This window comes from Protopterus annectens, chromosome 8.part0 (assembly GCF_019279795.1).
Source record: "Protopterus annectens isolate FY-2018-M chromosome 8.part0, PAN1.0, whole genome shotgun sequence".
NCBI lineage: Eukaryota > Metazoa > Chordata > Ceratodontiformes > Protopteridae > Protopterus > Protopterus annectens.
In genome coordinates, this window is record NC_056741.1 from 1,736,791,910 (window position 1) to 1,736,815,575 (window position 23,666).

A 23,666-nucleotide genomic window follows, 5' to 3' on the forward strand; every position below is an offset into this window, starting at 1 on the left:
TTCCCAGGGTCTGTAGTCCCACTCCTCCTTTGTGGAGAGGGATGACTGTATCAGTGCGCCATTCGGTAGGGACAAGGCCTTAGGTGAGGCTGTGATTGAACAGGGCACACAGGTGAGGTGCCAGTTCATTTTGTAGTTCATGTAGAATACAGCCAGGGATATTGTCAGGTCCCATAGAAGCTGTATTCTTGCCTTGGACAGTGCTGTTTTAACCTGTGCAGCAGCAGTGCTAGGTGCCTGGCAATCTACTGGTATGTGATTGGTCCTTTGGTGGGGGGAGAGAGGGGTAAAGTTGGCACTGAATCTGTCTGCCAGTATATTGGCAATCTCTTGGCTCTGTATAGGAGATCCCATTGTGCAACAGCTCCGAGCAAATCTAGGTATAATCATAACTATAGAAGGTCTTGTGGTTGTCTTTACTATCTGCTGCAATTCTGTTTTCATAGCTAGCTTTAGAGGATTTGATGAAGGATCTCAACTTTTTGTAGAGGCTGATAAGGGAGTTTTTCCAGTCTTGGTACTTAACCTTATTTTCATCAGTACATACTCATATGTATTATTATGTTATGTCATGTCATGTCATGTCATGTCATGATTTCTTGACTAATACTGTTTGGGTTCATTTGGAGCTAAAATTGGCCTCTTTGCTTTGAACGGTTACCGAAAGGATTTTATTCATTGCAATGTTCAAAATAGTACTCCTGAATAAACTGATTTTAGTTTATTTAGCGGGAGAACTGTAGAACTTTATTTATTGGCTGACTGTGCAGCCTTTATTTGATATTCCTTTGGCTACTTTTTGTTCCTTGATGTGGATGGGGGGGGGGGGCTGGGGGGCTGGCTCAATCCAGCGCAGTGCCTTTCAAGTGTTAACTACCACTGTTTTGTGTATGTATAGCTAAGACAAGTTTGCTGCATTGTTACCTGCTGAGCAGAAAGACTGTATGAAAGAGAGATTATTTCCAATATTTCTCAAGTGTCTAAACATGCTTGAAGAATACCTTGGAGGGGGCCAGTAATTTGCCTATAAATGCACCAACATTGTTAGGTTGCACAACCAAAACTTCTCAGTTTAAAAATAAAAAAAGAGTATTTCTCTCGTTTGGTACAACAGCCAGTCATATCCTAAAACTCTGGGATGGTAGGAGTAACTAATATAAGAGGTGTTTAAAATGTTTACTTTCCTCCAATAAGCATGACAGTTTTTGGCAGCAGAGCAGACTGAAGTCCCAGCCAATGAAAAGTCCTGCCAGCAAAAAGAAATGACAGGCTGAGAATTCTGCCAAGCCTATTGAGGGGGTTCTTTCCCAAAAAGGATAACCCACCTCCAACCTATGACTATGATGAGGGTCAACTCCCATCTTTCCAAAATTCTTCTCCAAGTTGCCCCTTCATGAAAGCTGGCTCTCAAGGCGGGCCTGGCTTTTGGTGGTTTCTGACAAATGGGTGCCAGACCTCACTGGTAGAGGTTACAGGTGGCAGCAGAAGGAAATTCAGCCTGTGTTTAAGGGGGGGGGGGTCCTCCTCCTCCACCAGCCCAGACATTATTCCCTCATATTCTTTGGAAAATGCTGAACTTGGGGGGGGGGGTGTCCTACAACCATTTACTACTTTGGAGAGAATGAAAGATTTCCACTCCAGAATCTTTCTGGTCCTGTAGCTGTGGAGACTGATGTCAAGTCCCAAAATTCAAAATGCTTACCCTGCACACAGTGCTTCCTTTCTCTTCCTGTTGGACCCCTACTTCATGGTGACCCTGAACTTTAAGGATGCTTGTCTCCATTACTCATCACTTTAGGACAGATCTGAGATTTGTTGCATCTGGTTCGCATTGTCTGTTCTCTCCATTGCCCTTTGGGCTATCCACTGCACCTTGAGTATTTATATTTACTGGATGTCTTTCTCTGGTGGTAGCTCACTTGCCAGACTCTTGGCATTTACATTTTTTTCTCTGACAACTTGCTGATCTGGGCAGTGTCAGCATTTAGGTGTTTAGAATTTGTAGAGAAGATCGCAACCTTATTCTGCCAGCTAGGGTTCAAGTTGAACCTTCAGAAGTTGTGCATGTTACCTTTGTAAAGACTCGTCATCTTGGGGTGCTTAATCGACATAGACAAAATAATACCGTTCCCTACCAGACAGTTTCAGGAATCCTCAAGGAGGAATGTCACCTTGGCAAGAGATTTACTAAAAATTCTAGAACTGATGGGATCCACGATTATCGTACTACTGGCTCATCTTCACGAGGAAAATTTGGTGGAATGTTCAAAAGTGTTGGACCCAGAATCTACCTGGAATCTGCTACTGGTGCTGACCTTCATCAGACAATAGTTACTCAACTGTGCTCTCCATCACAGTCAGTCTTGAGACTTCCCTTCTTCCAGTCTGGTCCAGTGCAGTCTGTCTGGACAGATTTGTCAGACTTTGCTTGAGGAGCTGTGTCAATGGGAGTGCAAGTCACTTGTATGTCCAAGGATGCACAGAGACGCATCAGTATCAAAGAAATGGTGGTGGTGATCAGTTCTTGAAAGTCCATCAGCCATAGACTCTGGGTCCTCCTTGTGTTTACGGACCACACCATAGTGATGTGGTACTTCAACAAAACAAGGCGGTACAAGGTCCTACTCTTTCTGCTGGGTGGCAGTAATAGCTTGGGACCTGGCTTTTCTGGCATCATGCATCCTATCAACTAAATGTTGTAGACAGAGTAAGCGGATCCTGGGCAGACCAACATGACTGGCAGCTCAAGGCAGTGGTGTTTTAGTAACTATTCCAAATGTGGAGGAATGCTTCATTAGATCACTTTGTCTCCTTTCAAAATAGACAGCTGGAGAACATCGGTTCCAGATGTCCTCTTCAGCCATGCTTGAAAGACTGACACATTCCTTTCCTTGGATGGGAATGTTCCTGTATGCGTTTCCATGCTTTTTGCTGATTTACAACGTACTTCTGAATGTTCAGAAAAAATTGCCAAAGATCATTGTGACAACCCCCTATAGGTCCAGCAATCTTGGTTCTCCCTTCTAATGATATTGACCCAGGGCAAATACCATATACTTCCTCACACTATGGACTGGCTCACACAGTCTCTGGACATGTCTGGGGCATTCCAGTTTGGAGCAACTACAACTGACATCCTGGATGATTTAGCTGTGACTATTTTAAGTATTTAAGGACTTGCAGAAGTGTTAGAGGCCAGAAAACTACTAGAAAATCTTGTTTTACAAATGGGTGAGGATTTTTAAGTAATGCCTAAATGGGAACAGAGGACATTTTTTTTTATGTTAACATCCCTCTAGTCTTCAGGATAGCTTATCGTGCGTGTCCATTAAGGTGCTTATAGTGACCATTTCTCCATTTCTGCTAATGGAGCACTCTTTTGGTAAAACAGTTATAAGTATTGCGTCTGAGACCATACTCGCAAGCAAATTCTTCCTTTGTGGTATCTACTGTATCATGGAAGAATTGACTTTGCTACTTTTCAAACCTGACCGGTTGTTCTGAAGTTCTTGACATGAGTGTCTTGCTTACTGCTCTGACCTCTGCAAAACGAGTCCTGTAAACTGCAAGCTCTCTTGGTGGAACAACTGTACCATATTTTCCACATGGATGGGGCTGAGTTATACACTAACCCAGTGATGGTAAACCTTTTGGGCATGGTGTGTCAAAAATTAAGAAAATGCTTCTGACTTTGCTGGTGTGTCACCCCCAACCTCCCCCCGACAAAAGAGAAACGATTCTTTACATATTCATTTATTTTAAAAGAAAATACAGTCCAATCATGTGTTGCTATGTTTTAAAAAGTAAAATTTAAAATCTGAGACTTAAAATAGAGAAAACAGTATGTGCACTGATGACTGATCTTAACTCATTCACTCCGGAGCAGCTCAGAAAATGCTGCTTGCTTACTTCCACCATAGGAGCAACAGTGCAGCCTGAGCTAATTTTCAAATCCATTTGTAATACCATATAGAAAACAAATGATATGGTGTCCTGTCTCACCTTCATTCCTGATGGTCTCTGTTTGGAACAGAGCATCAGTTCTGACTTGGCGTAATACTAAAGCTCGAGTGCTTTCACTGGCTTAAGGCTATACCTTAACCCTTGATGCATAGTGACAGCTCCCCAGATCTTGTTTGCCACTTTGCTGGTTCGGGATTGTTTTTCGCTGGCTCAGGCCAAGTCTGTTTTATTTACCTTTTGCACTATACATTTTTGCTATCTTAGCGTAATTTCTGTAGGTTAGTGTAGGGCAGTTTTTTGGTAGTTAGTGTTCCCCTTTTTGTGTTGTGGCTGGTTGTAGTGTTGTGTGGGCCATCGTCATTCGTAGGCCTCCTTTATCCCTATTCCACCTAGCTTTGTTGTCCTGAACGAATACGGTTAACTTGGAGGGTTCTTGTTTTTGTCCCCTTTGTTTTAGCCCTATTTTCGTTAGAGGCCTCCCCCTTTTCTACTACCTTTTGAGGTTTTGTCTCTTCTAGTGGTTTCTTCTTAGTTCTTTTCCCCTGTTTAAAAAAAAAAAAAAAAACTTTTTGCTGGTTTGTAATTTGTGTTATTTCTTGTACCTCTCTGTGTATTGATTGGTAGGTGTACCGTTGATATATTTTTCTGTTTGGTTGACTAACTAGTGCAAAATGTCTAAAGATACTGGCAAAAGCCAAACAATCTGGCTTTAAAAAGTGTGACTCGTGCACGCAGAAGATGTTGCTTACTGACTGCCAGACTAGCTGTGTATATTACTTATGTGTGGTCCATCTTTAGGACTCCTGCTCTGTCTGCCGTGGATTCAGTTCCAGGGTCCTGTAGGAACGTAAAAATAAGTTAATTGTAAGGGGTTTACTTAAGGGACCATTTGTGACTATTTAAGGGTATCGGCCCTCTAAATCCTCGTTGGAGAAGTCTTTAAGAAAATCATCTTCTGCTTCAGCTTCTGAGCCGACCAAGATGCCTGAGAAACATGCAGCTTCGGACCCGAAGGAGGTCGGGCCTGAGAAGGCTACAACTCCATTGGCTCCACCAGCTTTATCAGAGTGGACTCTCAGCCAGAAAAGGACCTGGTCCCTGACTCTGGAACCAGTGTACTCACTACCCCAGTCACCTCTTTTGCAATCGGTGGCTGGTAGCCATAAATCCTCCACTTTCTCGATCCTCCAGGAGTCTCTCTGATGACTGTGTGGAATGGGTGGAAAAGAGGTTGCTTCAAACACCGGCCTCAGCCAAAATTTTCTAGAGTCCAGCCCAGATGGAAGTGGAGCTGACGCCTGTACCTGTCTTGTCTTCTGTTCCTCCTCAGACTCTGACAAGCTTGGAGCTAGAGTACCTGGATGTCCTTGCAGTGGAGCTGTCTTGTCCAAAAACCACAACTGGTGTCTTGGCCCCAGCTTCTGTTCTGACCACTTCAATGCTGTTTTCTCTCGGGGTCTGGGAGCTGACACTTCCTCGTCTAGTCTAGGGAGGAGAGTCTGATTGGACCCTTGTTAGATCAGACTCTCTTCCTCTTGGGGCTTCGGTGCTGGTGAGTTTGGCTCCCACATCAGCCTCGGAGCCATCCTCCTTGTCACGGAGGAGGTCTCCTGGCTCCTCTAAGCCCACAGGCTGTCTTGGGCCAGGATCCATGGTGCCTTTGAGGTAATGAGTGCACTGTCCCCCCAGACTGCTCCACCCTTGGCTTCAGCTACTGTCTCCCAAAAGGACCGCTGTCAACCTCTGTACTGTTCCTCCAGCCCAAGCATAGAGAGCCTGTGCCCCAGGATGCCCCAATGGGCAACCCACTGTCTTCTGAAACTTCCCCAGGGTACACTCTGAGGCAGTCCCTCAAAAGAGGACTTATAAGAAGAAACCTTTAGACCCCCCCCCCCCGCTCCCGAGTCTGTTATGTTGGATATGGACTTAAGATTCAGAAGGGTCCTCAAGGTCACCTTCTGAGGATGTCTCCTTTTCAGACATCTTGGAGATCCTGAAGCAGAGAGGTGGCTGGAAGACCCTCTCACCCTCTGAAGAGGAGTCTATATACTTGGAGGCATTTGGTTCTTGACCCTCCACCTCTTGGGTGTGTTTGTCTTTCGACCAAATCTTAACGTAGTCAGTCGAAAGGCATGGGGCTCTCCAGAATCTGTGTAACCTGTTCCGAGGAGGCCCAACAAGTTTATTACTGCCCCAGACAACAAGCAGTTCTTAACCAAAGGTGTCCCAGTAGATGCTATCGTGGTGGCGGCGGCCACCAAGAAGGAATTGGCTGAAACTTCATCTGTCCATCCGCCGAACAAGGAGTCTCAAATGATGGACAGATATGGGAAGCTTATTTTTTCTTCAGCAGCCTTTACTCTTAGGTTGCTGAACTACTTATCCCATTTTACCTGACTTCAGAGGGATCTCCTGAAAAAGCTAGGAGATGCCCTCCAGGGTGCTACAGCTGCGGGGGTGTCGGACAAGGTAAACTCTCAGCTTGTGACTCTCAATTCTGTAATACACTCCTCCATGTGCCTCATCTCCTATGCAGCCGATAGAGCGAGTAGGGCAGCAGGCACAGGAATAGCTCTGAGGAGACATTCCTGGATGCACCTTTGCGAGTTTGCTGAACCCTTTGTCTTCCTTTTATAAATGCCCCTTTTGATAGTTTGTCCTTGTTCAGCAGGTGTGAACAGGAAGGTAAAAAATCAGGCCTTATCCCAAAGGGCAGAAAGATGTGGTTCCGGAAATCCCAAAGAGCTTTGCTGGGTGCACATGGTGAATTTTCCTCCAGGGACAGAGGGGGAAAAATAACAATGGAAGATGCTGCGCTCTCTGCAGAGGGGCTCCGCAGAACCAGGGTGACAGAGATGAGTTCTTTGGCAGGCCCTTCCAGCACTCCTGAAAGGAGGCCTGCCTGTCCACCTCTGGAGGCAGTCAGGGGAAGATTATCACTGTACCCAAAAGCCTGGCTCAGTATCACTCATTGGTACTGTCAATTTTTTTTATATCCATGGGACACAACATACCCTTCTCTTCTCCACCCCCTCCATAAAGATCAATCCCAGACATCCCACCCGGTCAAAGAGATCAAGCAATCTTAGAAAGTCATCTAAGAAGTTCCGCAGACCAAATCGGATGCGGGACTTACTCGAGTTTCTTTTTAGTTCCAAAGAAGACCGGGGACTGGAGACCAATCTTGGATCTCAGCAAGCTGAAGAAGTCCATTTAAAAAAAAAAAAGGCAAAGTTCTGGATGGTGACACTTTCTGGGACAAAGACAGTTGGATGTGCTGAGTAGGTCTTCAGGATGCGTACTACCATATAAAGATGGACAGGCACTCTTAAGAGATGTCTATGCTTCTGTGTGGGAGCTAGTCATTACCAATGCAGAGCTCTGCCCTTTGGTCTCACTACAGCCCCTGGAGTGTTTACCAAATGCGTGGCAGTAGTCATGGCTCACCTGAGGCATCAAGGTTTCCGGGTGTTTCCGTACTTAGACAACTGGCTCCTGACTGACACCACAGAGCATCTACTGACCAAGGCAAGGGACACCAGCATTCATCTTTGCTCAGAGCTAGGTATTACCATAAATTTAAAAAAATCTGCCTTGTTGCCTTCACAGCATATTCCCTTCATAGGGGCAGACTTAAACACAAAAGACATGGTAGCAAAACTGCCTCATGAAAGGGTACAAATGCTACGTCATCAGATATCAATCTTGCTCATGAGAGGGAAAGTGCAGGCAAAGTTTATCAAGGTTCTGGGTTCAATGGCAGCTGTGATAAGTTTCACTGGCATGTCTACACATGGGGGTATGCTCAATGGTCCATGTATGAGTTACCCATGTCACAGAAGATCCTCATTATGGACACCTGCAAGAAGGACCTATGATGGCTTCAGTCCATGCAGGTAACGATAGGCAGACCGTTTGTTCTCCCCCATCAAGTAGCTACAGTGACCACGGATGCTTCCCAGATAGGGTGGGGGGCATTATTTGGGACTGACTGTCCAAGGGACTTGGCAGGAACACGTATACCACTTGCACGTCAGTGTCCTAGAGATGACAGCAGTGCTTCTGGCGTTGCAAGTATTCCACAGCTCTCTTCCTACATGTACAATTGCAATACAGAAAGTGTCCATGGTGTGGTATATCAACAAACAGGGCGGAACCAGATCCTATCCCCTATGTCGAGAGGCTGAGTATGGCGATGGGCAATTTCTTAACGTTTTCTAACTTCAAGGCACATTTTGGGGAAATCCAACGTGACAGAGGACAAATTAAGCCAGGCAATTCTTATGCCTCATGAGTGATCCCTGAAACATGAAATTGCGAACCGAATTTTTCGCCAGTGGGGCCAGACTTGCTGCGACCTCTCTGCTACGTTCATGGACTCCAAATGCAACGGCTATCTTGCCCTAATACCCCCCTCCGGGAGAGTCACCAAGGGATGTACTTGTTCATGATTGGCCCCCGAGACTTCTTTATGCCTTCCCCCATTTCCATTAATACCCAAAGTACTACAGAAAGCCAAATTGAGTAGCAATCTTAATTCTCATCGCTCTGTACTGGCCTTGTCAAATCTTGCCCCCTTTGCTATGGCCCCATCTCCAGGAGGAGCCTCGGATTCTGGAGCCGGTGCCTGATCTTCTGACCCATGAGTCGGGAATGCCCTGTCCCTCCATCCATACCCTCAGGCTGACAGCTAGGTTGCTCCACTTCCCATCTTAGCCAGGCTTCCGGATATATCCCCGGCAGTGCGACACATTCTGGTTTCATCTCAGACTGTAACTCTATGCTAGAAAATGGAAAAGGTTGTCTTGTTGGACTTCCAGGTATCACATAGACCCCTTCACATTACCTTTAGCCACAAGTCTAGATTTTTTTTTATATAGAGATTTTCAATCCAGGTGCAGCTGCAGCTACTATAAGAGTACAATTAGCTGCCATATCTAACTACTACATAGAAGACATGGGATTGAAAATAATGTTTCACAGATTATGCAAAGCCTTTCTAATGGGTACATTCCTTTTAAGATCTCCAGTAAGAGAACCACCACCTCCCTGGGATCTAAATTTGGTACGGACTACTTTAATTCTCCCTCCATTTGGGCCAGCTTCCTCTTGCCCACTAAAGTTCCTTACGTGGAAGACCATCTTTTTGACCGCCATTACTTCGGCTAGGAGGGTTTCAGAACTACAAGCTCCGCCTGGTCATCCTCCCTATTTAGTTTTCCAAAGGACAGTCTCTCTTAGAGCAAATCCTTCTTTTCTGCCCAAAGTATGTTCCGAGTCCAACTTGAATCAGTCCATTGACCTACCTGTCCTTTTTTTATTGTCCCCCCCACCCCCAGCTATGGGAACAAGGCAGAATAAGCTTCATCAATTGGATATCCATAAGCAGTTGCATTTCTGTTTTATATAGGACAAAGGAGTTTAGAAAATCTAACCAATTATTTGTCTCATTCTCAGAGAAACCACAAGAAACTGGAACACAGTAGCACTTTATTCCGGTACCTCGGCAAGACGCCTTCAAAGGAATAAATGACAATCACATGTTTCATCTATTTATACTGTGCATAACATAATTGATCAATTAACATAATTAATTACAGAAAAGAAGCTACCAAACTACCAAAAGGAATTAGAGACATTCCCAATAACAAAATAAATGTGAATTATATAAACTGATACATATAAATCCATATGAAAAAGATATCTAAACAGACAATAAGTTACACCTTAAACTTTATAGCAAGAGTTAGAAATAATTAAATAATTAAATAGTAAGATTGACCTCCAAATTCATGCCCCTGGGTTTTAGGGTGCCAAATTTTAAAATGAATTCACTCTCCAGCTTTAGTAAATTTTGTAAACAGTTTACCCCATTCTTAAGTTTTGGTTTAGCTAAAGCACAGAAAGTTAGTGAATCCATATTACCTTTATGGACTGAATTGAAATGTTCCGAAATGGGACTCTCCAATCTAACATTACGTATATCGCCCATGTGTTCTAAAACACGTATTTTAAGTTGGCGTTTAGTTTGGCCAATATAATATTTTGGTGGTTCACAACCACAACCAAGAATATATACCACGCCACAAGATTTACAATTAAAACCATCATGGGCGATATATTTAACACCATTGATCATACCACCAGACAAATTTATAGCCTTATGGCAAATTTTACATTTGCCACAACTCAACATTCCATGTGGTAAATTTAAAATTCAAACAAGAATTAGCATTTTCAAACTTAAATTTCAAAATTTCTTTAAGATTTGGATACCTTCCATAGGAGAAAGACACATGATCGGGGAATAAATGACCAATTTCCTCATTCTTACAAATAATAGGCCACAGAAAATCAACAATATGCTTCAAAATTGATGAAAAAGGAGAGAATTTTGTTACAAAAAACATACTTTCATTTTTATTACAAATAAATTCTCTAAAATTCTGATTTTTTGCTTTTTTAACCTTATTTACATGTGGATTAGAATCTAACAAGCTATCAAGACTTCCATCAATGGTGCTTCTAGAATAACCTCTGGCTAAGAGTCTAGTTTAATGTTCAAAAATTCTGCCCTCCATCTTGTACTATCTGAAGTATGTTCTTTAATGCGTTTGAATTCACCAAAAGGAAGTGCTTCAATTAGATGGGCAGGATGTGCACTAGTTGCATGTAGGAAATTATTAGAAGCAGTATTCTTTCTAAAGGGCCTAAACTGTACAGATTCTTTTTCATCCACATATAATAAGATGTCCAAAAATTGAATTGTTTGTGTGTTCACAGTAAATGTTAATTCCAGACCAAATTTGTTTTGATGAAGTTGGTCCACAAAAACATCAAATTCTGATGTTTTACCCCTGCAAATAAAAATCAAATCATCAATGTATCTGTGATATAAAATAACATTCTTGTGAAAAAAATCTAAGGTATACAAAAAACTATTTTCAAAATATGACATAAAGAGAATAGCATACGTGGGGGCAAAATTAGCCCCCATTGCCGTTCCCTCCTTTTGTAAGAAAATCTTTTTTTCAAAAAGAAAATAGTTATGAGTAAGTGCAAACTCCAATAATACAATGATGAAAGAAGTGCGTGATCCCCCCCCCAAGATTTTATTTATGGCTTCCAAACCGAATCTAGTTTTTATGCTGGTGTAAAGGGCCTTTACTTCAACAGTTGCCCAGTAGAAGGTTTTGTCCCAACAGAAATCTTTGACCAATTCGCAAATTTGGTTTGTATTACTAATGTGTGAAATAACATTTTTGAGTTCAACTAAGTATACTGTCTAAAAATATACCTATATGTTCCAGAAAGCCGCCACAACAGGAAACAATTGGGCGACCAGGGGGATCCAATATATTTTTGTGGATTTTGGGCAAGGCATAAAAAATTGGGTCCTTAGGATTCTTGATGAATAATCTTCTAACATCTTTATCACTCAAACCTAGCCTTTCGCCCCTTTCCAAAAATTCCATTAGTAAGGAATTATACTCATTTATTGGATTGTTGGATAACTCCACATAAGTATGATCATCACTTAGAAGATCATAATTCATTTTTAAAAAATGACTTCTTTCCATGATGACCCAATTACCCCCTTTATCTGCAATACAAAATATATATTTGACACATTTTTCATGCTTTTTAAAGCCAGCCATTCAGCTTTAGTGAGGTTGTATACCATATATTGTTTTAGAAAAGAAACATACTCAAGTTCCACTTTCTTACAAAGAACACTTTCAAAAGCTTTCAAAATGGAACAATTTTTTGGTGGATTGAATGAGCTGTGTGTTGGCAAAAATGGAACTGTCAGTTTACCATACCCGGTGTGAAAACGTTCCGTATGTAATGAATCATTCCCAGTGGAACCAACAATGCTTTTCGAATTTATGTTATCCAATGCAGAATTCTCGACCTCATCAAAAGAATATTCATAAATAGATAATTCCATCAAGGAATCATCCAAAACAGACAAATTGACAGAATCAAATAAAAGGTTACTGTCACTATTGGTCTCAGTCACATCGATGCTTGTATTCAACCTCGCATCGCATCTTTCATTGAAAATGTCAGTCTCTGCATGCAATAAATCCGGAATCTTTTTAGAGTCAAAAAATACTTTAAGATAAAGCTTTCTACAAAAACGTTTGACATCCATAAGTAAATCAGAAATGGCAGGTACCCTAGTGGGAACAAACTTACTGCCTTTATGTTAGCATATCAGAATTCAATACAAAATCACTTAGATTAACAATATGTGAACAAGCAGAATCAGTAAACGCAAAGTCTGTATTAGCCACATTCAAGCAACCAACTTGCAAAACAGAACGCAAATATTGCGTACCATTTACATAATCAGTACCTTCGGTTACGGCCCTTCTGCCGTGACTTCCGTTTAGAACCTTGTCGAAAATTCCATCTGCCCTGTTCTTCTGTATCAGTAATCTCGCCATTGTCAGCTACAATGTCCACTCTTTCAAATGAAACACTTTTCTTGCTTCCGACAGTGTCCGACGAAGAGGCAGAAGAATCCCGGCTGCTGCGTGAGCTACTATCAACAGCTTTACTTCGGATCAAACCATTTTTCCGCTTCCTTTGCCATGAATAAACCAAATTGTTCCTGAAATCACCAACATCTCTGAGCTTTTTCTTTTTTCTAGCGACCACATCACACTCTGCTTTAGAAACCTCAACATTAATGTCCTTAATGGCTGAATTAAAAGCCGCATTTGGAAACTCATTAAATAAAGCTGCCTCACCTTCCATAATTTGCGATTGGATCAGTCCAAGACACCTCTGATTCCGCTTGATCAGAATTTTGATCCAGGTAAGTGTGCACTGTAATGAGGCTGCCTTCCATTCCACTCATCCAGAAATTCACTTTCGTCCTCAGAAAACTTATAAGCGGGCAATTTGTCAATCCTTAAACCTCTCGGTGTAACAGATAGTTCAACATACTTTTCCAATAAACGGATATCATAGAAAAGGGAAGTCTCCCTAATTCTTAACTTCTTTAAATCTTCAAATTTTTTGTCAAAGGTATGATTACCAGCCACAGTCCATGGATCAAAGCACGCCAGCTTGTTCTCCCTTTCTTTAGCCAAGCTGGCAAATAAAATGCCATTGGAATCCGATGCTGTAGACATGATGAACGAACCAGTTGTTCAAACGTGAACTAGAAAAACCATAAAGCCAGGAACTAAGAAAAACCACAAGAAACTGGAACACAGTAGCACTTTATTCCGGTACCTCGGCAAGACGCCTTCAAAGGAATAAATGACAATCACATGTTTCATCTGTTTATACTGTGCATAACATAATTGATCAATTAACATAATTAATTACAGAAAAGAAGCTACCAAACTACCAAAAGGAATTAGAGAAATTCCCAATAACAAAATAAATGTGAATTATATAAACTGATACATATAAATCCATATGAAAAAGATATCTAAATAGACAATAAGTTACACCTTAAACTTTATAGCAAGAGCTAGCAAGAGCTAGAAATAATTAAATAATTAAATAGTAAGATTGACCTCCAAATTCATGCCCCTGGGTTTTAGGGTGCCAAATTTTAAAATGAATTCACTCTCCAGCTTTAGTAAATTTTGTAAACAGTTTACCTCATTCTTAAGTTTTGGTTTAGCTAAAGCACAGAAAGTTAGTGAATCCATATTACCTTTATGGACTGAATTGAAATGTTCCGAAATGGGACTCTCCAATCTAACATTACGTATATCGCCCATGTGCTCTAAAACACGTATTTTAAGTTGGCGTTTAGTTTGGCCAATATAATATTTTGGTGGTTCACAACCACAACCAAGAATATATACCACGCCACAAGATTTACAATTAAAACCATCATGGGCGATATATTTAACACCATTGATCATACCACCAGACAAATTTATAGCCTTATGGCAAATTTTACATTTGCCACAACTCGACATTCCATGTGGTAAATTAAAATTCAAACAAGAATTAGCATTTTCAAACTTAAATTTCAAAATTTCTTTAAGATTTGGATACCTTCCATAGGAGACACATGATCGGGGAATAAATGACCAATTTCCTCATTCTTACAAATAATAGGCCACAGAAAATCAACAATATGCTTCAAAATTGATGAAAAAGGAGAGAATTTTGTTACAAAAAACATACTTTCATTTTTATTACAAATAAATTCTCTAAAATTCTGAATTTTTGCTTTTTTAACCTTATTTACATGTGGATTAGAATCTAACGAGCTATCAAGACTTCCATCAATGGTGCTTCTAGAATAACCTCTGGCTAAGAGTCTAGTTTTAATGTTCAAAAATTCTGCCCTCCATCTTGTACTATCTGAAGTATGTTCTTTAATGCGTTTGAATTCACCAAAAGGAAGTGCTTCAATTAGATGGGCAGGATGTGCACTAGTTGCATGTAGGAAATTATTAGAAGCAGTATTCTTTCTAAAGGGCCTAAACTGTACAGATTCTTTTTCATCCACTATTTAATTATTTAATTATTTCTAGCTCTTGCTATAAAGTTTAAGGTGTAACTTATTGTCTATTTAGATATCTTTTTCATATGGATTTATATGTATCAGTTTATATAATTCACATTTATTTTGTTATTGGGAATGTCTCTTTAATTCTTTTTGGTAGTTTGGTAGCTTCTTTTCTGTAATTAATTATGTTAATTGATCAATTATGTTATGCACAGTATAAATAGATGAAACATGTGATTGTCATTTATTCCTTTGAAGGCGTCTTGCCGAGGTACCGGAATAAAGTGCTACTGTGTTCCAGTTTCTTGTGGTTTTTCTTAGTTCCTGGCTTTATGGTTTTTCTAGTTCTCATTCTCAGAGACTAGAAAAGGGGCACCAGTTTCAAGATCCACTGCTTTCAGACACCACTACTTATAACATAAAGTTATGTACTCCCCATAATGTTCCATGTTTGGCCATAATCTCGCCTTCATTCTTGCACACCCCCCACCCCCCCACCTGGAGGATAGAGAGGAATTTCTGGAATTGGTCATAAAGTTCACTAATTCCCTTGTCTCATGAGGGATCCATGACCTTGAAAATCCACATCCCTGACGATCGGCTCACCGAGACAAGATCGCAGATACCACACATCCCCGATAAAGGTAAGTGTATGTATTATGGAACGGATCCTATTCCCGTGTCCATAATACACTTAAAAAAATAAACCGATACCTGTATAGAAGGGGGGGGGCAAGCCCCCCTGCACCCCTCTACTTAAATATACCAACTCCGAGATCGCACCACATTCTGGAAATGGTAATACATCCCATTCCACACTACTCACCATTGTCAGGGGGGTGCGGTGGGTGTGGTGTCTGTGATCTAGTCTCTCTGATCCGGTCGTCAGGGATGTGGATTTTCGTCAATCTAACAGGAACCCCTCATGAGACATAGGCTAAGGATTTTTATCTTTACCCTTTTCTTTTTCTGGTTAGATAATTTCTAGTGATTAGTGTTGCAAGCAAGATATGGGGAACTGTCGCTAGGCATCATGGGATAGGGTATATTCTCGAGCCAGTGAAAGCTCTCGCTTTAGTATTAGGCAGAGTCTGAACTGATGCTCTGTTCTGAACCCAACCATCAAGAATGAAGACTAGATTGACGACACTGTTATGGTGAGTATATAACTTATTTTTCATAACTCTTTAACCATAAGAGCTAGACTAAAGTAAATGCGAAAGTTGTTCAGCAGATACTGACCTTTTTAACAGTGTAAATGTTGAAAATGCACATCCAAGTCATTAAGTATTTGCCAAGAAATATACTGATATTATCCATATTTTTTACTTTTTTGGGAAAACAAATCGCATTATCTTTGTGAATGTACCCTGTAGACCCATATCATATGTAATTGGTTTGTATCAGTGTCAGCTTTAAAATGATACCTTAACCATTACTGTTTGGTGCTCCTTTACGAAGATATTCACAGAAATATTAATATTATATTTCTCATAATTGCTAAAGCATAGTATCTCATCACCTGTAATAGAGACTACATGTCATGACATGCTCCCTAGCAAAGTTATTTGCCAAAATATGAAAAAAAAAATCCTAATTTCCATAACTTTGAGTCCTAAACAAACTGATATATGCACATGTGTACAGACCACAGTCAGTTTTTTACTGTATTGTAAGGACTAACACCGTCCTCAGATGAGGTATTAGCATGTAGAAATTCTCTTTCTCAAGCATCCCTAGCCCCAAGGACTGTTTGTCCCACTGCAAACCAGCAGTAGACAGAAACCCTACATTAGGAGTTTTGAGTGTCCATGCCAACAAATGACCCCATCCAGCTAAGTGTTGCATAGTTTGTCTGGATAACACAACCTCTCCCTAAATTGTAACAACTTAAATAACTCATAGCATTGGAATTAACTCCACCACCAGAACTGGCCCCCATCCTCCTTCACTCGCCACTTCGACTGAATAGTGAGTTATGTTTTATTTATCACCTATTTTTTATTTTTTTTTTTATATATAAAGTAGCAGTTACCTTCTCTCAACCCTTGCTGTACAATGCTGTCTATCTTTCTCTTTACTTCTGTCTTTACTGTATTCCTTGTAAACACATATTGCATGCTTTTCTTTTCCATCTACCAAGTACACCAAACTCCAGTGGTTATTCAGCTTTTCCTATCCTAAAAATTTGCCTTCAGGCTCTGAAAAATGTCTTGCCTTCATAGATGTTTTTTTTTTTTCCAGGTTTAACTATAGCTTGGGTTGTAGCCCCACCCAGATTCAAACACCTTACTAAGCCCATCTCCCATCTCCTTTTACTCTGTCGCTCACCTCTCCTGTGATGGCCCATGCTGTTTAAAGCCCCTTTCAATGTTATGGTACTCCCTCTTTCTCCTCCTAGTACTATTTGTGCTTAAGCGTGCCTATTCTGCCCGTCATTTTTATATGGTGCTGTTACAATGCTACTGTATACAAAGTGCTGCCAGGAATTTCATACAGTGTTCTCTATCTTTTTCCCCACTTTTCAATTGCTACTTTTTGTGAGACAAACCCACATGCTTGCTGCATTAAAGTTGCCTCTAGTTCTATTTTGGTATAAGGCACATCGGATTAAGTGCTGCTACATTTGCCGCTGCATATAAGATGCACCTAAATTTCAAAGTCGGTGTAGTCTCATTCAGTTAATTTCACCCAGCTCTATGCACGATTGTTAGTCTGCTTTTATATGGTCTTGCTAATTACACTGACAAATTGTTGGTTCACTTTCCCCCGATCTTTGTGCTCTACGCTTTTAACTATAAGACTGAGATGTGGTCAGTGAAAGGACAGTCTGAGTGCACTTTGACTTTATAGTTGTACTTTTCAACTTTTTTCCATTCTTCTGATGTCCTAGTCCACACCCTCATAACTACGTGGATTGCCAAACCCCCTTAAAAATAGAACACCTGAATTGCATTCTCTATGGGTTTTAACCTCACTGTCTTCTCTTAGATAACAGTACTTCAGAACAATATTTTAAAGCATAAGATCATAATCATTTGTTTCGTGAAGGTTACTACCACTGTAAGTGTTAGTGCATCTATCTCTAGTACGTTTCACATTTTCAGTCTCAATTTTTATCATTTGCCCACTTATCTCACTTTGGCAAAGAAAGTTGGGGAGTTATGGGACAAACTGTGCCTATTTGGTATGAAAACTAATTCCTAATTGACATGATGAAGAATGTTGTCAACCCCCACCCAAAGTAGTCCTGCATCATGGGTGGCCCTTCTGAGAAGACAGCAGGTTTACAGAATTCTGAAATGCAAGAGCAGATGTTAATAGTAGGATGAAGATTGCTAGTTAGCACAGGCAGTCACCAGAAAACCAAGTAGATTAGAAGGACATTTGGTGTTTTCATCAACCCCAAGGTACATGCTGCTACTTTGGCTGGGAATGCATTAATAGTTAATACACAGTTTCATGTGTATATTTGTTTATCTGAACATGCTTTACTAGATACCCTAGTGTATTCCACATTAGAAGAGCTGTAAAAATAGAAAAAAATCTTTATTTTTTTTTTTTTTCTTCACCCAGAACTTGTACAACTTCCAAAATAAACAACGCTTGAAGTATGTACATTACAATGGTAAAAATCCACTTACAAGGTACGAAGCAACTAAACAGAAATGCAGAAGATGCAAGGCCTCTTTGGATGCAATTCCCTCGAGTGAACACTTTACTTTCTAAAACAGGAATCCGTTGCAGCTGAACTCTGCTTGTTTGCAGTACAGTATTCCTCTCAGTGGCTGTGTTTTCGGATTGTGGCAGTATCTATAGACTTGCAAACTGGCCCACAGAAATAAATGCTCTGACAAAATAAATAGGATCTAGTAGCAATTTAGGTGAATTCTGCAAATATCAGAAACACGAAAGGGAGTTGCTATTGCTGGTCCCCCGAAAGGGAGTTGCTATTGCTGGTCCCCCGAAAGGGAGTTGCTATTGCTGGACCCCCTATTTATTTTGACAGATCAATGAAACCTTAGATTGGGGCTGGAGGTGTTAGGTGGCTTGGACTGGAAGAATCTGATTGGATGCCACCACTTGCTTCTTGCAGTGCATTGAGAATTGGCTTGCTGTTATAAGTACATAGAGTGCATGGTGAGCTGATTTTCTCTGAAAAGTCAAATATGATGTAACTCCACACTGAAAACTAAGTTGAGAAGGTAACTGAAAGTTCAGGTACTTTTTCAACTTTATTTTTTTAACAGGTGAGTTAAAATGTAACTCTAAAGTTAGATCAGAGTGCCTTCCACAAATGCAAGTTCATACAATTGCTACAGTCTCCCAGCGTGCTCGGATGCAAGTATAGAGGCGCTGTATGACTGAACTCGGAGTTAGAGTTAATAGTGCACCAACAAATTACCCTACTTTTAATAGTAGTTTTGAATTGAACTGAAAAAATATGGAATATGCTGCATTTGATCAATGACTTTTTTGGTTGCTGAGTTTTAATAAATAATTGCAGGGTCGCATATTTTTCTTTTCTTTTTCATTCGGTTCTTTGGCAATTTTGAACACTTGTATGTCACCTTTGACATGTGTCATAGGTTTGCCATCACTGTACTAACCCCTTTTTCATGCCAAAAGTAGTCTTGGAAGTCATTCTGTCAACCTTTCTGTGTTCTTCACGGAACCTAGGAATAAGGGGGAAGAGGGTCCTTCATACCTTGAATCTGCACCAGAAGCTGAGTTACTACCTTGATGGAACAAAACTCTTCAGGAAGGCTACAAGTAGTATTTCCTCTGCAGAGGCAAAAAAGGTCGGTCTCTAAGCAAACAATTGCACATTGGTTGTTCTCTGGTATTGTTTTTGTTATACTTACTATGGCAAGGTGGATCCAGGCAAGGTATAGGTGCATTCTACCAGAGCCTTCTCTTCAGTGGCCTATTGGAAAGGCGTAGACTCCTGAAGTATTCTAGAGGTAGCAATTTGTTCTTCTGTTCATATCTTGATGAAGCACTACAAGCTGGATGACTTTTTTTAAGGTCCAGAGAAGGATTTCCTAGCCCCATTCTCCAGCGTCTCTTGGACCCTTATCCAAGTTTGGTAAGCTTTCAAAATCTACTCAAATGCTAGTAAGCCATTGTGTTTGAGTATAGTACAGTTGCGTAAGTCCTACCTAGCTGTAACAGTAAGTGTTTTGTAGAATACGCTGTCTTACTGGGAGTACTTGTCCACCATACCTCCAACACGCGCACACTTTTTTTTGGATGTACATACATTTGTGTTTTGGTTACTGTGAGGCACCAGCCTTTAAGGGTGTGTGGAGGATGGGTGGTTTTTGGTATTAGAACAGGAGGTGTTCACAAAAGTTGTTTCCATTTTCTATTCTGCTGGACCCTAGAAAACTGAGGATTTTGTCTAAGAGTTTGCAAGACCGTCCCTTTACTGCCAGGTGACTGGTTCTTCAAACCACAGGCAGTGGGACTGAATCTGAGCTTTAGCAGACTGCCAGAGGAGGGTAGCAGGGCACTGCTACCCAAATGCCAGAAATGTACTGTGTTGTGCAAAACTATTACTATTGCAGGCAAGTAGGACTTGAACTGTACTAAACCATGCAGCAGCCGTGCTAACTCCAAAATTGTTATAAAGTTTGTTGCTACAGGATAGGAGCTGTGTTTTAGCTTTGAGGGAATATACTGTCAAGTGAGATTTATAATTTTGTAACTGACATATGCTCTTAGTTACTGCAGAGTGATGATTAACGTTGGGTGGTTTGAATCTTGAAAATATCGATCCTCAACCTTGTTTGCCATTTTTGCGCATGGGATCAGTGTGTCGATTCAACACTGACAGCCATCAAGAGCCAAGGTTTACACTACTGGATGGCCAGCCCTGCCACGACTGTTCATACCACAGCTCGCACGCGCGCACACTCACACCTTTGATCAATATAGAGTGCCCATTTCACCTATTGCATGTCTTTGGAATGTGGGAGGAAACATGAGCACCCAGAGGAAACCCATGCAGACTCCACACAGAAGGCAACTCAGCTGAGAATCTAACTAGTCTTGCTGTGTGGCAGCAACACTGTCCACTGTGCCACGGTGCCTTGAAAATGTACTAGCAAAAGCAATGCACACACATTTTTGCACAAAGATCTTTGCCCCTGACTTAGTGACACTGGTAGAATAGAAGAGCACAGGTCAGATTTTAAATTGGGGTCCAGTAGTATAAGCGAAAATGTTGGAAGAAAGCAAATGGAGGAAAAGAGCAAAACTTGAGGAAGAAGAGGGCAATCGGAGAGTTACATGTTTAGTCAGTATTCAGGGGAGACTAAACTGGTATGTGTTTTGCAGACTAGGTTGCCGTTGCTGAGCAGTGCCCATGAACAGGGAGGACCCAACAAAAAAAGGTTCACAGGTTTTGCATAGGATTGATAAATGGACAAAATGAAGACTGCTACAAGGTAACCTAGTTAGTCGACTAGGATGTATTGGGAGGAAACTGAAGAACACTGAGGAAAAAAACTGTGCATACTTTAGAAACTGATCTGAAGTTTGGTTTGAACCTCAGACCCTGGAGCAGTGAGGCAGAGATCTTGCAAGTGATCTACAGTACAGCCTTCTGCTTGAATAAATGCCACGCGTCCAGCATTGCCAACCATTCTACTTCCTAAGTTTGCTAGGAAATTCATTGTAAAAGAAAATCATTGTAAAAATCGTGTCTTGTCACCTTTCTCATCAGTGCATAGCTGTCAACCAATCGGGGACGAATCTCAAGATCATGGACAAATCCACAGATAATCAGGGACACTTTTTTTTTTTTTAAAATATTAGCACTGTTAACTTGAGACATTGACAGAATAAAATTAATGTGAATTAATATACAGCTTCAGAAAATGAATATTTACTTCAGGAAAGTGTTTGTGTTGGCATTAAGTACAGTTCTCTACATTTTCTCCAAACGTCTTAAGTTTTAGGAGGGATTGAGGGTCAGAGAAAATTTGAGTAGAAATTGAGGACGTTCCTAAAAATCGGGGACAGTTGAGAGGTATACCTCCAGTGTTTTTCAGATGTTTTGTCATGTTGTTCACATCATTTCTTTGCAGTACAGAATTGTTGCTTTTTCATTCTGATTTTGTAATTGTCCTGTTATGTCTCAACTTTCCTATACTGCATAGTTTATGTTGCTACACATCACTTTTTTACTTTTTCATATATAGAGGTCAGAATACTAGGGATGAGGAATATGGCAATAATTTCCTTGCCAGACTTCCTTTTCTGTCTTTATTCCAGCCTGATGTCTGGCATACCTAGAGTCAAATGGGTGTGCAGTTTTTAAGATGAGTACTGGGGTGCCTGTCTTTGAAAGATAAACATTTGAAATGTTAGGACCTGCTTGAGTGAGTCTTGAAATGTGGCAGCTAGCTGAAAAACTGACTTGCATGTATAGTGGATATAAAAAGTTTACACACTCCTGTTAAAATGCTAGGTTTTTGTGATATAAACAAATGAGACCACAATAAATAATTTCAAAACTTTTCCCACCTTTAATGTGACCTATAAACTCTACAATTCAGTTGAAAAACGAACCAATCTGTTAGGGGAAAAAATATAAAAAGTAAAAAACTTACAGTACGCTGGTTGTATAAGTGTGCACACCCTTAAACTAATACTTTTTTTATTTAATTACAGCATTTGGTTACCTTGGGTATAAGTGTGCACACCCTTAAACTAATACTTTTTTTATTTAATTACAGCATTTGGTTACCTTTGGTACCCACCTGCCATCAATTAAAGATACTCTGATTAACCCAAATAAAGTTCAGCTGTCCTAGTAGGATTTTCCTGGCATTTACTCATTTGTCTGCTACAGCAAAAGCCATGGTTCGCAGAGAGCTTACCTTTCAACAATGAGACCCTTTGATGCTTTGTATCAGTCAGGAGAAGGGTACAGAATAAATTTCCACAGCATTGGCTATACCATGGAACCCAGTGAAGACAGTCCTCAAAAAGTGGAGAAAATATGGGACAACAGTGATGTTGCAAAGAACTGGACATCCCTCCAAAATTGACGAGACAAAAACTGGTCAGGGAGGCTGCCAAGAGACCTACAGCAACATTGAAGGAGCTGCAGGAATTTCTGGTAAGTACTGGTTGTGTACTACATATGATGACAATCTCCCGTATTCTCCATATGTCTGGACTTGCGGGGTAGGGCTGCAAGACTGAAGCCTTTCCTTACACAGAAAAACATCCAGGCTTGGCAAAAATATGCAAAACAATACATCAGGTTTCCCAAAGGCATGTGGGAAAATGTTTTATGGTCTGATGAGACAAAGGAACTTTTTGGACACAATTCCAAAAGATACGTTTGGCACAAAAACAACACTTTGCATCACTAAAAGAACACCATCCCGTTGGTGAAGCATGGTGGTGGCAGTATCATGATTTGGGGTTTCTTTTCTTAAGCTGGATGGGTGTTTAGTCAAGGTGGAGGTAATTATCAGCCGTTCCAAATACCTGTCTCTTGGACCAAAACCTTCAGGAGTCTGCTGGAAAGATGAAGAGGAATTTCACCTTTCAGCACTACAGTGACCCCAAGCATACATCCAAATCAACAAGAGAGTGGCTTCACCAGAAGAAATTTAAAGTTTTGGAATGGCCCAGCCAGAGCCCAGACCTAAATCCAGTAGAAAATATGTGGGGTGACCTGAAGAGGGCTGTGCACAAGAAATGCCCTCACAATCTGACAGATTTGGAGTGCTTTTGCAAGGAAGAGTGGATGAATATTATCAAGTCAAGATGTGCCATGCTGATAGACTCCTACCCAAGAAAACTGAATGTTGAAGCACCTTTTGATTTAATTACAGCAAAGTATTAGTTTAAGGGTGCACACACAACAGTATTGGCTGAAGGATGTGCACGCTTATGCAACCAGCATATTGTACGTTTATTTTTTATATTTTTCCCTTAACCGATTTTTCAATTGTACAGGTTATAGGACACTTTAAAGGTGGGAAAAGCTTTGAAATGATTTGTGGTCTCATTTTTTTTTTTTATATCACAAAAAGCTGACGTCTTAACAGGGGTGTGTAAACTTTTTATATCTACTGTATGTACTAAGTCTGAATGTGCCATTTCTTAGAATATCCTCTTTCTCTGAGGTATGGCAATCTGAGTTCGTATACATAATTGTGGGGTGGGCTGCCTCCTGCATCAGGGG

The 23,666-nt window shown here is 40.7% G+C and overlaps 1 protein-coding gene across 1 annotated transcript in view; it reads left to right on the forward strand.

Annotated features, from left to right (window-relative positions):
- The window catches only part of SS18L2 (SS18 like 2), a 389,778-nt gene that overhangs the window by 70,866 nt on the left and 295,246 nt on the right, over positions 1-23,666 (forward strand). The window lies entirely within an intron of this gene.